The sequence below is a fragment of the Monodelphis domestica genome, chromosome 1 (assembly GCF_027887165.1).
Source record: "Monodelphis domestica isolate mMonDom1 chromosome 1, mMonDom1.pri, whole genome shotgun sequence".
Classification (NCBI taxonomy): domain Eukaryota; kingdom Metazoa; phylum Chordata; class Mammalia; order Didelphimorphia; family Didelphidae; genus Monodelphis; species Monodelphis domestica.
In genome coordinates, this window is record NC_077227.1 from 702363578 (window position 1) to 702380220 (window position 16643).

Sequence of the window (16643 nt, forward strand, 5' to 3'; positions counted from 1 at the left end):
TGGAGTGAGAGGGGTGAGAGTCAGGGTGGATGAGGAACAGCTTACCATTAATATTCTCCCGCCGCCTGGGAGTCCACAAGCCAATTCTCAGTGTCACAGATATCAAAAGGAATGGCTCCCCAAATCTGGTGAACCGTTATGAATAATCTCTTTAATTTGGCCCCGAGGCAGAGTGGATTAAAAAAAAAATTGCAGGGGTCCCCGGCAAAATGATGAGAGCAGACCCTAGTGGAGTCCCCCAAGAGCTCTTTACTGGACCCCATGCAGATGTGAGCACGCAGAGACCCAATGAGGAGGGGTAGAAAGAAAGGAAGAGAAGAATTCCCTCGTGGGGCCAAATGGGAACGTGGGCGAATGAACTTTAAAAAGTCCTGCAGTAGAGGTGGATCATGAAGCGCTCACGTTTGCTTGTTAAAGGAGAAAATTACATTAAACCTAAGAGAAGGAGATAGCCAGAGACTGACTAGGAAATTGGAAATTCCATGCAGTTATACCCTTACCCCCAGGACTCCCCAACAAACAGGCTGGAATTGCTCAGTGTCTCTTGGAAGCCCCCAAAATGGGCTTCTGGAGAACTGAGTGGTCGTCTTGTCTATCTCACGGAGCAGCTGTGTGACCTTGGGCAAGTCCCTTCCCAATCTCTCTGGACCTCAATTTCTTTACCTTTAAAATGTCAGACTAGAATCAAGAGTTCTTAAACCGAATGGAGTCCGTGAACTTCTATGTGTATATGTGTGAGTTTATTTATATATATTTATATTTATTTGTTTGTTTATTTATTTATTTCTATATGTATATTGTATATATGTGTGTATATACAAAATACACATATTTATACATGTGTGAACATATAGATACACATAAGATATATGCATATACATATTTATATATAAGGCAGTTTACATATAAAGTGTTTTTAAAGGCGTCCATGTATATAGGCATGTATGTATTTGTTTTCTTTGTATTCCTATATATTTTATACTTTAAAAAAATTTTTTTTTCTGAGAAGGGATCCATATAGACTTCACCAGCCTGCCTGAGGAGTCCATACCACAAAGAAGATTAAGAATCTTTAGGATAATCTAAGCCAAGATGATCTCCAAGGCCATTCCCATGGATGTGTGGATCTATTGTTACATACCTAGACTATTTTAGGAGGGCAGGAGTTGATTTCTGTCTTTCTTTCTTTCTATTTCCAGAGTTTAGGCCAATTCCTGGCACATAATAAACATCTCACAAACACTGACTAACTGACTCTGATCTCTCTCCTGAGGTCCTGATGAGCTGATGTTTCAAAACTTGGATGGGCTAAACATCAAACATCTATGATGTACCTATGTAGAGAAGGGGAGCAAAGCCATGATAAAGAGGGGAAATGTTCTGGGAAGGGGAGAGACTGACTGCCTCCTATGGCCAAGTTGACCCTCCTAGTTCAGGCAGACATAACCCATTCCTCGCTGTCACCATCATCAACTTAAAACCCCAGGGAAAAAAAGTATTTGACCAACTTGAAAGGGAGTCAGAGAGAAGGGAGAGAAGATATTTTTTCAGCTCTAACTTCCCATTTAAAATTCAATCAACTATGTCTTTTTTTTTTTTGCCCACTAGCCCATGATCTCTAATAAGAACGAAGGCATTTCCCACCATCCCTTTGCTAGAATGTTCTAAAATATTCCTTTCCACAAATCTCCAGTCCAGGTTATTAAAGAAACTTCATTTTATTTCAGGGAGTCTGTGCGTGGTTGGGGGCAGGAGGGGGCCGGGGTATTGCGGCGTTGTAAACTGAATATAAAATCTGAAAAGCTGTGGATCTGGCCAGAAAAACTGGGGGAACCGACAGACAAAATATACAATGTAACCAAAGTCGATACCTTTATGAGACACCAAGAACTTCAGGTACAGATGTAGTAGAGACCTCCAAAGTCCTTTCATTAGGTACCTGATGAATTTGACATCAAGGATGATTGCACTCCTGGGATCCCCCCACCAAAAGCTTGGAAAACAAGTTTTATTAACCTAATAAAATGAAAAGAAAGAAAAAAATCCTATAGGAAAAAAAGTTGAATGGCAGGATAAGTGTAAGAAAATGCAATAAATGAACCAACTTTTTATATTTTTAAAGCCACATGATGGGCTGAGAGTAGTTACTGGTACGATGATTCTCAAGAAACATACAACTACTAGAAGAAGAAAAAACCTTTCCCTTTCTGATCCAAAGCTGTTTTTTAAAAAAATCAAAATAAACACATTGTAGTAAAATATGTTATAATAAATATATTGTAATAAATATAAAATATAATAAGGATTTATACTTCAGGGCTTTTTAAACCAATTTTTAATAGAAAGTGGTTCTTAAACTGAGATTCATGAACTTTATTTTGTTTCTTTTTTGATCCATGTTTTTCAACAGAATTGGTTTTCTCTGTAATCTGACATTTTATTTTGTCCTTTTAAAAACATGATTCCCAAAAAAAAGATTTTCTCCCCACTTCCAAAGAGGTCCATGATAACAAAAACATGAAGGACGCCCAGTCCAAAATAACCCCTCAAATTAGAGGGGAAGAGAAAAGTATAAAGTCACAGAATGTTAGAAGGGATTATAGAGATCATCTCGTCCAATCCCTTCATTTTACAATGAAGTCTTTTGCTACAAATGGAGTAGCTAGGTAGCTGGGCCTGAAGTCAGGAAAACTTGAATTCAGGATTTGCTGGGCAAATCATTTAAACTGTGTCTGCCTCAGTTTCCTTATGTACAAAACGGGGGCAATAATAACACGCACCATCGAGGATCAAAAAGTGCTTGGCAAGCCTTAAATCTCTAATTAAATGCTAGCTTTTGGAAGTTCTTCCTGGGAGTCACTCGGGAATTAACAGCTCAGACTAGACTCCATTTTATCCGGAATATTTCTATGAAATTCCAAGACTAAAGCGACAAAGCTTTCAACAGGAGAAGGGATCCTTTTTCTCCTCTTTTTAATGTCAATGGAACAGTAAGCATTGGTGCCCACCCCCCCCCCCCCACCCCCAACGTTGCGCCGCCTGAGCCTTCCAAAGAAAAGGATAATGAATGATATCGAATAAATCAAGCCTACGGAAACGTGACAGGGTCTCTTTTATACCCAAATACCTTCAGGGATTGTAAAGTCTGAAAGCGGCAGTTGTGTGTCTAAGTTAGCTACAAGGTCCTCACTCCAGGCGGCTGCGCCATAAATAATACCAGCCAACAAACGGCTTCTCACTCTCCCTGAAGCTTGCTGCCACTGTGGTGCCCGGCTCACGTTGAGTGCCAGGAGATAAAAACTCACCCTTTCCAGTCATCTCCCACCCCGGACCCTCTGAAAAACCCTGGGCAAGTGGGGATGCTCTCTTTTGACCCCCCCCCTCCTCCCTCCCTCCCCAAGTCTACATCCAGCTCAGTTCAACCCATAGAGAATGGAAGGGGCTTTCACTGATATTTTCACTGGATTTCAGAGGAAAAGTCTTTCCTGCCTTTGTTATTTACGTACTGAGTCCCAATCAAAACAACCCAGAGGCAGGGTGGGCAGGGTCTGAGCCCCAATAATCCAGATACCAAGGAATCTTGGGAGGATTTCCAAACACAGAAATGGCTTCATCCAGACCCAGTCCTGATTCAATTATCCCATCAGCCTATGGCCATACAAGTGCCCTTCGGATACTTTCTGGAGGATGAGAAGTGGGGGTGGGGAGAAATGGAGGTGCCATCACTAGCCCAACCCACCAGCAAATTCCAATGCACCCACTTTATGGGCACAATCTAGTGGTAAAGTGACTTGTGCTTCCTGGCTGTGCGACTCCAGGAAAGTCCCAGCATCTCTCAGTGCCTCCCGAGCAACTAAGCCACAAAAATAGAAAAGCTGTTTTCCTTCAGCTGCTTGGTGCAGTGGGTTTTAATATTAAAAATTAATATCAATAACTCCAAGTACTATATTTTATAATATTTATTAATAATCACTTAAGTTGAGGAAATAGAAAAAGCTGAGTAAAGAGAACTTTTCCCAGCTACGAGAGCAGGAGAAGAGAGAGAGTGGAGTTACACAAACTTTTATCTACAAAACATAAGGATGCAATGTGAGAATGAAAGTAGGATTCTGGGAAATGAAATCCAGGGGTACAAAATTCTAATTACACAGGGTAGAGAGCTAGACCCAGAGGCAAGAAGACATGAGTTCAAATCCAGCCTCAGATACACCGAAGCAAGGTGACTGGTTAAGTTGCTTAACTTTGGTTTGCCTCAGTTTCCTCATTATAAAAGGATGACCAAAAAAAAAAAAGCACCTACTTCCCAAGGTTGTTGTAAGGAATTATTAAATCTCATTATTAAATGAGATAGTAATTATAAAGTGCTTTCTCCAGTACCTGGTACATTATAAGAGCTATGTAAATATTGGATGCAGTCATGTCTTATCCAAGAAAGAAGCCAAAAGCTATCAATGACTCTGGGTAAGTTGCTTAACCTTGGTTTGCCTCAGTTTCCTCATTATAAAAGGAAGACCAAAAAAGCACCTACTTCCCAAGGATGTTGTAAGGAATTGTTAAATCTCATTATTAAATGAGATAATAATTATAAAGTGCTTTCTACAGTACCTGGTACATTATAAGAGCTATATAAATGTTGGATGCAACCATGTCTTATCCAAGAAAGAAGCCAAGAGATATCATAGACATCAACTTCCCCTATCAGGGCAATTCTGTTTTTCAGCTTCCATATTACTTGTTTTGACTATGAAAATTCCAGAAACAAGCATTTTTATCCTTCCTTTTATCTTTAAATGATATACTTTCCTGGGTGCCCCGCATTTTTTATTAATTGTGAATTTTTCTAGAAGTAGGCTTCTGTCTGCATCACCATCACACTATTATAAATATGTAACATATGGAATTCCTAGAGCAATTAGAGCCAGAAGAGATAATCGAGTCTTACCCTAACAAATTAAGGACATAACAACCAAAAATGGCAAGTCATTAGCCCAAAGTCATAATGTCATAAATAGCAGAATTAGCTCTAAAATCTCAGTTTCTGGACCCTCCAGCCCAATGTTCCTGTCACTACCCTATGATGATAGGCACTGTCTGGATCAGGACCTGAGTTCAAAACGTCATTCAATCACTAACTATATGTGGATATTGGACAAATCATTTCATCTTTTATTTAAAAACTATATTTCAATAGTGATTTATAGTCCTGTGTATTTTCTTTGATGCATTGAAAACCATGATTATGAGAATGGGACCATAGGCTTCATCAGACTGCCAAGGAGGTCTATTGTTGTTCAGTGGTTTCAGTCATGTCTTACTCTTTGTGACCTCATTTGGGCATTTGCTTGGCAGAGATACGGGAGTAGTTTGTCATTTCCTTCTCCTGCTCGCTTGACAGATGTGGAAATTGAGGCAAATAAGGCTAAGTGACTTCCCCAGCGACACACAACTAATAAGTGTCTGAGGACAGATTTAAACTTTGGAAGATGAGTCCAGAATGAACAAAAAGGTTAAAAGTCCCTTAGTTTGCAGTGCCTTCTTCTGTTAAATGAGACGTCTGGACTAGATGTTATCTGTAGTACCTTTCCTCGAATCATTTCCCCTCCATGGGCTTTGCTTTTGTCCTATATAAAATAAGGGATTTGAGAGACATGCTCTTTAAGTTCCTTCCCTGTCTAAATTCTATGCTATCACATCATCTAACTTGAATAATCCATAGAAACAATCCCACTCCCTCCCCCACCTCAATTTCCTGGAAAAGGACTAGATGGGGGAGAAAAATTAGCCAGAATATGAAAGTTAGGCAACAGCAAATGCCAAATGACTTAATTCACCAAACAAGTAATGTGGAAATGCAGTCTATTAACAACCTCTACTGGACTCCCTGTTGAGGGAAAATATACTCGATGATACAATAGATGGAGCACTGGCCCTGGAGTGAGGAAGGTCCATCTTCCTGAGTTCAAATCCAACCTCAGATACTTACTCGCTGTATGATCCTGGGCAAGTCACTTATTCGTGTTTGCCTCAGTTTCCTGATCTGTAAAATGAGCTGGAGAAGGAAATAGCAAACCACTCCAGTAATCTTTGCCAAGAAAGTCCCAAAATGGGATCAGGAATCAGGAAGAGTTGGATAAGACTGAAATAAATGAATAAGCCAGAGAAATTCATTTCAGAGAGACACAATTTAGAGGTGTGTGTGTGTGTGTGTGTGTGTGTGTGTTTAACTTCAACTCTTATCCAAAAAAAAATTGTTTAAGCAGGATTCTTCTCCACCCCCACCACCCCCAAACCCAGACCTTTCAAGCTAGCACCAACTCAACAGTCTTGTTGTGATTAGCTGCATTATCACCTTAAATAAACTAGCTTAGGCAGTACTGCTAAAGCCTATTTAGAGCCTAATGCTGGCTTGTCAGCCCTCATTAAGGTTTTAATTCCACTCACACACTTGGATACCCAAAAAGAAGTGGCTGAGCCCTAGAGTCTTCAACTGGCCACAGTTTTCAATTGATGGGAGAAAGCCCTTCTATTATCAGCTCCCTGCTAAGAGTTTCAAGTGTCTGTTTACCTGAAAGCCTCTGGGATTGCCCTAGGACCCTGTGGGAGTCTTAGGGGTGGAGAGGTGGGTCAGGCTCCTTGGTCAGAAAGAATGATGGGTCTGCTGACAACAGAGATAAAGGAGGCAATATGGAACAATTCAAAACTGATTCTTTTTGGAGAGCTAAAGCACAGTGTGGACTCTCAAGAAAAAGAAGACAGCTTTTAAGGAAGGGCATAGCTGTCTCCACAATTAAGTGGACAGAAGAAAATGATATTGAAATGACTAAAGTGAAGAATAAAATGTTTTCCCAACCAATTCTACCACTCCTGCTTCTCAGCTGGAACAGAAATAATGGCTCATGTTTACCTTCTCCTTTTCCCCCCTCACAACAACCCAGAGAGAGGAAATGAGTTATTTTTCCCCTTTTGGACCTCAACCTGTAATGTCATTATATATGGGCAGCTCCCAATAAGGAAAGCCCTTTTACACATACAAAGTACCAAGTGTTGTTCAATTTATAGTCATACGGAGTAACTAGGGACATTGAGAGTTTAAGTGATTTGCCCAGTTACATCCTCAGTCCATGTCAGGGACAGAACTTGAACTCAGGTCTTTTTGGTCTCCTCTTTAACCATGACACTATACTGCCACTCCAGGAGTACTTATAACTAACTATTGCATAGCATTTTAAGACTTGACAAGTCTTTTATTATTCCCATTTTACAGAAGGGGAAGTGAAAATAGAATAATTTTTTTTCCAATCAGTGCCTGATGTGGGACTTGAAGCTAATTCTTCTGAATGTGAGACCAATTCTCTTTCTACTATGAGCGACTTTTAACTTACGGCCCAAGAGTTTCATTTTTAAAAATGTATTAATAACTCTATTTAATATAATTGATTTCCTTTATAATCTCATATATTTTTATGTATTTAAAAACAAGATTCTGCAAAGAGACATAGCCTTCAACAGGCTATAGACAGAATCCCAGACACCCACCCACACACAAAATCCTCTACACTGTACCATACTGTCCTGAGCTGGTGGAGATGTTAACAATCATCTAACCCAACTCTTTCATTTTCCAGATGAGGAGATTGAGGCTTGTTGTCAATAGCAGAGCAGGGGATGCTGAATCCTAGCCCAGAGCTCTTTCCAATATAAGGGTCTTTCATCTGCACTGAGAATTTACTGAAGGCACACACTTGAAGGAATAGTCAAGGCTTTGGGCCAGTGACCAGGGGAAGTGCAAAGGCATACAATAAACACCTCCATCTCTCCTTTAAAATCCTTATTTTACTCCATCTCCAGTGGAGAGACTCTCTCTTGCCCATGGGCAGCCAGACTCTCGGGAATTTAAGCGAATGCCTCTTAACCTGAGGCCTTCACTAGACAACAAACAGTCTCTAAGTACTAATCTAAGAAGCCCAGTGCTAGAAACTCACTTAACACTTGCCCAAAGTGTAATGTTGGCTGCGAAAGGCAGAGAGCCCAGGAGGGATGCCCCCCACCCCACGCCAGCACCATTCATTCTCCAGCAAAAATAAATTTAGAAAATTGGTGAGGAAATGAAAGTGAGAAACTGATTTGGGGAGAAGGTTATTATGAAAAACAGGCTCCCCATGGCCACTCATTTAAAGGGTGGTTTCATTCTCAACAGCATCAGAAATCGTGATGTTTGTTCATATGCACTGGTTCAAAAAGGATGAGAATATATTTCAAAATGTCATCTGGTCCCAGTATACTTTCCCTAATGATCCTAAAGGGAAATACAAAGAAGACTGTAGAATCTCTCCATGGATGTTTTAAAGGGGAGGGTAAACAAGTCAACTATCATTGGGAAATGATTCAGGGATAGTATAGTATTGCCAGAAAGCAGAAGAGTTACATTAAGTGATTTCCCAACCTTTTACATCAGTGCCTGAAAAGTACAGTTGAAGGATGGAAGGAGACTGTTGATTGTCTTTAGAACATTCTCAAGATACCAGAAGGAGGAGGAGGAGGTGACAGCCCCCTATTCCATTCCCTTCTTCCCATTGGTTATTAAAAGTAGGATGGGGAGTATAGAATGGTCCGATTTACTGTTAGGTTTAGGATTCCAGGAGAGAAGGAAGCAAGGAGTAAGGAGAAATAAATCTATCTAACCGGAGCCAAGCTTTCCCAGATACAGCCCAGAATTATCAGATAACCTCTGTGGTTAGCCACACTGGTCCATCAGAGATTGTCCACAAGCCTTACAAAGGTTGAGAATGAACAATCTGCCTCCTCATTGGTCAGCTATTAACTTGTGTATCGCTTGAACAAGTCTCTTCTTCTCTCTGGACCTCGGTTTCCTTTCTGTCCAATGAGATTGGAAGTAATCATCTCAAATATCCCTTACAGCTTTAATAATCTATGAGAATCTAGTTGCTGACTGACCAAATGACAAAGAATCCAGCTGGAACATTCCATGAGTCTGCCCCCACACCACTTTGTCATCAGTGATGGCCAAGCTTCCTGGGGACACCCAATAACCCCAACACCAGAGTCAGCATTGAATCATTGTTCATTATCTGGTGCCTTGGGCTCTTTAGGAATGAAAAGCATGCAAGGAATTTGAGATGATTTCCTTAATGTAACAGTAGAAAACAAATTCATGCAAAAAACCCAGAAATATTGCACAAGAGATTTCTGTTCAGAGGATATTAGGATTCTAGGAGCTCCCATTCCCCCAAGGGACCACTAATTCAGTCACCCAGGGAAGCAAAAGCAGAGCTGAGAAATCCCGAACAATCTCTCCTCTTGCCCCAAACTGGTGGCATTTCCTTTCATTCCTTCTCAACTGGTTAAATGCTGATCAGACAGTTTTATCAAGATTTCCTTTAGCCTAGCATTCATTCCATGAGGCCCCATTCATTATCTTTCTCTGATTACCTAACACTCCCTCACACAGCCCCTCCAAGCTGGCCTCCCAGCTAAAGCCTTTGGTTTTCCTGGAGGGCCCCTTGACAGCTAGTTCCCTTTGGGGGATGAGTAACCAAGACCACACTTTACACTGGCCTCCACACCTAGTCCTGGTGAAGGTGTGAAAAAACAGGGCCCCAACAGAGTGAAGCCCAATCCTGAGCTGTGTTTACTCACCCCTCGAGATGGACTTGCTTTTACTTTCCCCATTTCCAAATCACATTGGGCCTTTGCTGCTCTGCCTGCTTAGCTCTGTCCTTAGTAAAAATAATTACTAAAGAAACATACCACTCCATATTTCACACTGATCTAGCTTGTATGTCAGCAGCAATCCCAAAGGGCTCCAGATGATTTTCTAATCTGTTTTTCTTATGGTTTATTTAAAAATAAGAAGTTTAACCCAAATACTAGGTAGGGAAAATTGAAGCTCCTTGTTTCACAGATGAGGAAACCAAGACCCACAAAAGTTGAGTAACTGCACATCACCCAGATTCTAACTCAATTCTTCTGACTGGGAATCCAGAACTCTTTTTGTCTAAGAGGTGATATAGTCAAGAACTTTGGGTTCTGCCACTGACTAGCTAAAGGACCAGTACTTCTAAAGTCCTAGGTTTTCTCTTTCCTATAAATGACTAGATGATCTCTAAGGTCTTCTAGACCTAAATTCTATATGGCTTGATTTCAGACAGCCAAAGAATCTCTGTGGGGGTAGAGAAGACAGACAGATAGAGGGGAGAGAAAGAAAGAAAGAAAGAAAGAAAGAAAGAAAGAAAGAAAGAAAGAAAGAAAGAAAGAAAAGAAAGAAAGAAAGAAAGAAAGAAAGAAAGAAAGAAAGAAAGAAAGAAAGAAAGAAAGAAAGAAAGAAAGAAAGAAAGAAAGAAAGAAAGAAAGAAAGAAAGAAAGAAAGAAAGAAAGAAAGAAAGAAAGAAAGAAAGAAAGAAAGAAAGAAAGAAAGAAAGAAAGAAAAGAAAGAAAGAAAGAAAGGAAAGAAGAAAGAAAGGAAGGAAGAAAGAAGAAGGAAGGAAGGAAGGAAGGAAGGAAGGAAGGAAGGAAGGAAGGAAGGAAGGAAGGAAGGAAGGAAGGAAGGAAGGAAGGAAGGAAGGAAGGAAGGAAGGAAGGAAGGAAGGAAGGAAGGAAGGAAGGAAGGAAGGAAGGAAGGAAGAAAGAAAGAAAGAAAGAAAGAAAGAAAGAAAGAAAGAAAGAAAGAAAGAAAGAAAGAAAGAAAGAAAGAAAGAAAGAAAAGAAGGGAAAGAAGGAAGCTTTTAGGGAAGTCATCATAGTAGATAGACCTGAATTCAAATTCTGCTTCCAAAATTTATTAACTGTGATTATGACCAAGTCATTTGATCTCTGAGTCTTTATTTCTTCATCTATAATAAGAAGAGGCTTGGAAAGATTGATTCTAAAGTCTCTTCCAACTCTTCGTCTATGATCCTGCAAGAGTTTGACTAGGAATATAAAGAAAAATAAGTCTGTTATTAAAAACACTGTAAGTTGCTTTAACACAGGGCCTGGCATATGGAAGGCATTTAATAAATGTTTATTGATTGAATAAATGTTGGGATCTGGAACTTCAAAGGCCTTGAATGCTAATGAATAAGTTTGTATTTAATTCGTCAAATTGAGGAAGCTTAGTGAATTGGAAGTAGTCATGGAATCATTAATACAGAATCTCAAACTCTACCACAAGGAGAAGGGGTGAGAATTAGCTGTGTCATTCTACTGATATTGGTGGAATTACTAGATGGGACAGTTCTCTCTACCAGTTCATACCAGCACCTTCTCTGTGACTTTAGAGATTGCAGAGAACAGTGAGAGATTTAGCAATTTGCCCAGGATAAAACAGCAGTGTGTATCAGAAGAATTTGAACCCATGTCTATTGTTGTTCAATTGTATCCAACTCTTCATGACCCCATTTTGGGTTTTCTTGACAAAGACATTGGAAAAGTTTACCATTTCCTTCTCCAGCTTATTTTTACACATGAGGTAAACAAACAGGTGTAAGTGACTTGTCTCACATTGCACAGTTAATATGTCTAAGGCCAGATTTGAACTCAGGAATATGTATTTTCCTAATTCCAATCCACTCAATCCAATCTGCTCAATCCGCTGCACTGCTGACCTTCCTTGAATTCATGTCTTCCTCAGTCCAAAGCTTAGCCATTATCCCAAGGCAGGCTTTCTTCTCTGAACACAGGGATGCTCAGCTAGCAAGAAATGTCAAATTATCTGTATTTACATCAAAGATCCAAGAACACCACAGGACTAGGCAATAGAAATTTTCCACCTGGAAGCCCCGAAATCACTCACACCCCCAGCTTCCTGAGACTTGGGCCCTATATCTAATTTGACTTTACCCCACCTCCCTACCTTGACTAAACTAAGAAGCTGAAGGACAGGGCCATAAAAAAAGAACTATTGCATCATATATGAAGTCTGAAGGAACCTAAGAGATCATAAAATCCTAGTTCATAGGTCTAGGGCCAAAAGGATCCTTTTTATGGATGAAAAAACTGAGACCAATGAAGGGAATATTACTTTCTCAGGATTACATAGGCTATACATAGCACAGACAGGATTAGAACTCAGATCCTTTGGCCCCAGGTTTGGCATTCTCTGTACTATATCATGATGATCTTCTAGTCCAGGGACTCTTAGTTCCACTGATCTGTGAATTTGGACAGGAAAACAAATTACATCCTATTTTGGCTAACTTCTAACTGAAATTTAGCATTTCTTTCAATAATTTAAAATTTAGTTTCTAGAAAGGGATCCTGAGGCACCAATGGGGTCCGTGAGATACATACTCACAAGGTTAAGAACCTCTGAATTTAGTGATCTCTCCATGTTATAGAGGAGGAAATGGAAAGCTTGAGAAAAGTAATTTTGTCCCCCTCCTCTAGTTAGAAAGTGACAGAGCTAAATGTTCAAACTATCTTCAGACCTTATGTATCATGAGCATTCCGTCATAGCACATTTGGTTTGGTCAGAGATGGTTGGATTGAGAAGATCAGCACATCAAAGGAGAGCTATGGGACAGCTGGAAGTCCTGGGTTCAAATCTAGTCTTGGATATTTCCTAGCTCTGTGACACTGGACAAGTCACTTAATCCCAATTGTCTAGCCCTTACTGCTCTTCTGCCTTGGAACCAATTGATTCTAAGGCAGAAGATAAGGATGTTTTTTTGAATGAGAAGCTGACATGAGTGGACTCCTTTCAGGTTGAAGACCAGCATCCTCCAATGCAGTAGCTATGACTAAGGACTCCTTTGTAAACAACTCATATCTCCAGTAAGTTTCCTTTTGATGCTATAGGGCAAGGCAGCCCTGTGAAGCAGGATGAGCAGAGTGCCTGGCTTTGCAAAGAGGGCTTCCCAGCTGCTAGTCAATCCTTCTGGAGGGACTAAGTGTAGGATACTATGCAGTATCTGGTTCCAGAGCCTCCATAATGGATCACCAAAGCTGCCACATAGAAATATGAATTCTCTCCCTCTCTCCAAAGTCTGGATTTGCAAATACTTGCCAAGTGTTTTCAGGGGTCTTGTTTTCAAGATTCAAGATGTCCAGTTTTAAGGGCATCCTTCTAAGGGTTTCATGGCCAGTGCCTTTCACACCTGAGAAGAGAGTGAGGATTCCCTATACCAGCCTTTGGAAAACTCTTATCTGGGGCTGTAAAGGTACCTCCAAAGAGCTCTGCTAACACAATTCATCTGATGTACCAACACAGCTGTCCCAGCCCTAACCCAAATAAATAAGCAAAAGTGGTGAACCATGCCAAAGAGAGTGTTAGTTTTGAAATGTGGGCTCATTTCCCACCAGGGGTTGTCACAACGTTCCCTCCTCCTGAATGCCCTTTCTTTCTAACTCTGCCAGTCCAATTCTGACCTCTCCTAGACCCATTGTGGATTCCACCTCTTTGCATTTCCCATTTTTATAACACTTTTTAAAGATTTAATAATAATAATAATAATAGCCAGCATTTATACATCTCTTGCAGGTGTACAAAGTACTTTCCTTGTAATATCTGAAGTAATCCTCACCACAATCCCAGGAGATGGGCGCTATCATCATTATCCCTATTTTATAGATGAAAAAACTGAGGCTCAGAAAAAAATTAACATAGCCAGGGTCTTAGAGTGGCAATGGTGGGATTAAAACTTAGCATAGAACTTTGCACAAAAGAAAAATGTATTAAGTTGACTTGAATTTCAACTTCAAGTGTGGTGTCTTTACTTTTAGCTATATAAATCCTGTCTTCTCAATAAGATTATAAATTCCTTAAAGGCAAAGACTATGGATTAGGAATCTTTGAATCTTCCACACTACCTATCATAGAATGTAGAAAAAATTCTAACAATAACTTTTGTCTAATTGATAGCCCAACTCTATATGAGTCCCATGTCATAAAAATGACAAATATAAAGCACATTTAAAATGTTGGAAAATGAATGAAGTGATACAAAACAAGAAGGAAGGGAACTAATCATTTATTCAGCATCTACTATGTGCTGAATGCTTTATATTTTCTCATTTGATCCTCACAACAGCTCTAGAAAGTAGGGGCTATTAAAATCTCCATTTTAAAGTTAAGGAAACTGAGTCACACAAAAGTGAAATAGTCTCCTCAGGGTCACACAGCTAATAAGTATCTGAGAATAGATTTTAACTCATGTCTCCCTGACTCCTGGGCTGGTATTCTATCCATCAGGCTACCTAAGTGCCTCTAAAATAAGCCAATTTAGAAAGTCAACAGAGACAAAAGCTACAAGCTTTTTCCACTCACCTAGATTTGCAGCCTAAAAGTCATCTTCCACAATGTTCCATAGTTGCCATTCAGTTGTGAGATCTTATAAAAACTATCTTGTATCTCTCTCTTCTCATTTCCAATCATATGCCACCTTGCTAGTCCAGGATCTACCAGACTTCCAAATGAATGATGTTAATAACCTCCATATTGTTCTCCCTAATTCCTGTCTTCCACCTTTACATCCTATCCTCTACAGAGTTGCCTAAGATATTATCACTCCCCTACTGGAAATCTTCAGTGTCTCCCCATTACTTTTAGGATAAAATATAAACTCCTTAGCCTAGCATTTAAAGCTCTTCACAACCCAACTCCCACCTCCTCTTCCAGCTTTATTTCATATTCCTCCCATAAGTCCATGACTTCCCGGGCAAGCCTTTGTCTGGGATGGTACCACTTTCTGTTTAAGTCATCTTTCTTTTGGGTAAGGGTCTTGTGAAACTTCAGAAGGTCCAGTGATGGGAATCCATGCCAAGTTTGTTGGCACTTAAGTCTAGTAACCCAGATCAATACTAGATTAACCCAGTAACCAAGGTATTGTGTCCTGCAGCAAAGGGGCAACTCATCTCATCATTCTACTATATTCAGAAATGAGTATGGTGAGAGCAAATGATTTGTAGCAACCACTTCAAGTTGGATCCCAGTGTCTTAAGAGGTCTATATGGTAGAGGGGACAGTGTGCCCCCAAAGTCCCATCATAGAGATTTTGAACTTCTCTTCTTGCTATATATTATTAGTGAATATCTCTTTGTAAAAATGAATTGACATGAACTGGCTACACAGTACTGGAGCAGTAATTACTGATAAATATTGGGGATTTAAGTGGATAGCTTCCTTGTTGTTATTCAGTCATGTGTCATGTCCCACTCTTTGTGGCCTCATTGGGGGGTTTCTTGGGGGAAAATATGGGAGTGGTTTGCCATTTCCTCCTCCAAACTAAAGGACAAAATGATATCTTGCTCTGAAGATCGAACCTAGGGAGGGTTACATGGGTGGGTTAGGAAAAGAAGTCCAATCTATCAAAAAACATTTATTAAATATCTACTATACGCTAAACATAGTGTGCTAAGGGCTATGGATTTTAAAAAAAAAAGGCAAAATATAACCTTTGCCTTCGAGGACCTTACAATCTGATGATGGTCCAGAGTCTCAAACTTTTCATTCAGCTCTGCATCTGATTCTCTAGACTTCTCTACCATACTCCATCCCCAATCCCCACCATAGATACCTTTCCCTCCACTACTTTATTTTTGTTTGTTTGTTTTTTTAATATGAAACATTTTTAACATGTTATCCTTGTGCAAGAGTCATGCTAATCTCCTCTGTGCTGTTCCAGTTTTAGGACATGTCTGCCAAAGTAAGCATGTCTTCTCACTTTTCTAACTTCCTTTTATGTGTTCTCTTATCCATTAGAATATAAGTTTCTTGAGGCAGGAACCATTTTTCTTTTTGCCTGTATTTGTATTCCCAAGATTTAGTATTGTGCCTGGCACATAGTCAATACTTAGGCAATGCTTTTTTTTTTACCAATTGTTTTTTTGAAATATTTATTTATTTATTTATTACATTTAAATATTCAATTAATACCTTCTTCCTTCCCCATCCTTTGACTACATATTATATAATATATACATATAATAATTATATTATATATATTTTATATACATATAATAATTATATTATATATATTATATATACATAAATGTATAGTTGGAAATTCTTGAACCCCTAAAACTACATTACCCAAAATTCCTTTCTGTATTACCTAGAATTCTTTTCCCTTTTTCCTGCACCTCCATATTTGCATGGTCGCATTATGGTTTAATAAGTACTGTAGTTCCTCACTCTTCCTCTCTTCTTCTGTGAGTGGGCTGGGTTTAGGTAGTCCTTTTACTTTCAATATTATTAATAAAACTTTAAAAATATAATACTTAGTTACTGAATATTAATTTTAAAATCCACATATGGCGTATACTATATAATTATATATATATATATGTATATATATAAAACTATATCTTACTTATTCCTATTTATCAGTTCTTTCTCTGAAGGTGAACAAACACAAGCCATTTTTCAAACAGCATTTCTGTTGCTGTATATAATGCTCTTTTAGTTCTGTTCATTTTGTTCTTCATAATTTTATGTAGGTTTCTCCATGTTTTTTCCAAAATTAACTTATCTATCATTTCTTATAGCACAGTAGTATTCCATCACAATTATATGCCACCGTTTGCTTAGCCATTCCCTAAATGATGGGCATTCCTTTGGTTTCTAGTTCTTTGCCACTACCAAGAGAGCTACTATAAATATTTTAGAACATAAAGGTTCTTTTCCTTTTAACCTGATCACCTTAGGA

General features: G+C 39.2%; 1 pseudogene; it reads right to left on the reverse strand.

The window, feature by feature from the left end:
* Positions 1-15549: 15549 nt before the first annotated feature.
* Positions 15550-15647, reverse strand: LOC130456670 (U6 spliceosomal RNA; annotated as a pseudogene).
* Between the last annotated feature and the right edge of the window lie 996 nt (positions 15648-16643).